Consider the following 2,174-nt stretch of genomic DNA (forward strand, 5'->3'; position numbering starts at 1 on the left):
ATTATTAAGAGATTTCCTCATTATTATCTAAGACCACTGATGAATAATATTCCTGGAATATTCGTCACTTCATTCAATATTCATTAGCTTGTTATTTTTTATATTTAATGATTTTAACAATGCTTTGAATTACCTCATACTTCTTTTTTTAAAAGTTTAAATTCAATAAGGAAATATATATATAAAAACTAGAAACAAGTATTCAATTTTGTTCTTTTAAAATCAAAATAATCTAATTTAGTTAATAAGCGAAAGTATGAAACTTTGTGTAATATTTAACTTTAATATGTTATCGCGAATCAGAATGAAATGTGGAATAACATGAAAATCTGGTCCCTACCTGTGATTTCCTAACCATCAGAGGGGATTTAGGTTTGGCTTCAACTCTCGCAGATCGCGACAATTACCGGGATGAAAAAAAAATTAGTGACCGAGATAGGTATGTGGATCATTTAAATTTTAGTTTTGTAAATATAAACCACAGGTTTTGCATACCATTAACAATATTTCAAAATCATTTTCGACCCTTAAATAGCGGCATGTTATTAATGCTCTTCTCTTCAGAGATGAATTAATGCTTCAATAATGTTTATATGTTTTTGGAATATTATTCAGATATCTTTTTCTTTTTTCTTTGTATTAATTAATATTTAACAATGCCTTAGAGCTTGTTTCCGTCATAAAATTTCACTCTCTGTGTTATATTAACCATATTAATTTATGAAAATGGGTCTAAAAGTGTGGGTGGCTTCTTTTATAATAATATTTTTTATTTATCTGAGACTAGTCCCTTTCGAATAATTTTACGGGCATGGAAAATAGACTTAGAGCCATAAGCTTAATATTCGTATTTAATACGGCTAAACCCTGTAGAGTTTTCGTGCTACATAACCCCGATAGTCATTAAATCGTTAGTGTTTATTATTTGATTTTAGCTGTAGTGATAAAATATGGTTTCATAGCTGAACCTCAAGAATGACTAAAAATTCAATTCCGTCCAGAAAAATCTCAAAATATACAATTTCGTATAGTAACCCTATAAAGTACAATATAATGTTATTTTTATGGTTAAGGCTTTTGATCAAGTCTGGCACCCGGGACTGCTTTACCAACTCCGTATATTCCTACCTTTAACATACTTTCTCATCATCCGTTCCTTTCTCATTGATAGATTATTCCAAGTAAACCACAACGGTTCCTATTCTTCCCTCTATTCTCAGTCCGCTGGTGTTCCTCAAGGTAGTATCCTCGGTCCCATCCTCTGCACCTGCAGCTGACATCCCAACCAATCCTAACACTACCCTCACCTCTTATGCTGATGACACATGTGAGCTCGCCATTAATAATATCCCTTTGATTGCATACCAAACTCTCCAATCCCATATCAATTCCCTCGAAGAATGGTGTCGTAATTATTATTAAGGAGGATTAAAATAAATTCCAATAAATCCCATCGTTTATATTATCCCATACCTTTACCCTTCGTCGTAAACCTACCGACTGCCCTACAGTCTCCTTTAATAATGTTGCCCTTACCCCTGTTGAACAGATCCGCTACCTTGGACTACATCTGGACAAACGACTAACCTGGAATCCTCACACAAGAATGAAAAGACAAGAAACCATGTCGATTTCGACTTTTACAGCACTTTCTGGACAAACGGTCTAAACTTCCAATTCATTACAAAAGACTTGATTTACATGACAATTATAAGGCCTATTTGGACATACGGCGTTAAGATTTGGGGCTCCACTAAACCTTCGAATTTCGTATCCAATCCTTACAATCCAAAATCCTTCGCAAAATCCTCAATGCTCCTTACTTTGTCACAAATTAAATCATACATCAAGACCTTAATGTTCCCTATGTAACCGATCAAACCCGAACCGGATATCACTCCTTCCAATACAAATTCCCTAACCATCCAAATCCACTAGTTTTTAACCTTGCATGCTCTTTAATTCCTCACAATCCTCCGAGGCGCCTGAAAAGAAGATGGCCACGAGTCCTGCTAATGTAAATCGTCATTAGATTGCTACCAATGGGTAGTTTCTCTACTCGCCTGTAACACTCCAATTTAACTGAGATCAAATTTACTAACGGTATTATAATGTACAGTTGTAAATAGCAATAAATAAATAAAAAATAAAACATTTCATGATTTAAATTTCTT

This window comes from Halyomorpha halys, unplaced genomic scaffold (genome assembly GCF_000696795.3).
Source record: "Halyomorpha halys isolate HHAL.00 unplaced genomic scaffold, Hhal_1.1 Scaffold886.1, whole genome shotgun sequence".
Lineage (NCBI taxonomy): Eukaryota > Metazoa > Arthropoda > Insecta > Hemiptera > Pentatomidae > Halyomorpha > Halyomorpha halys.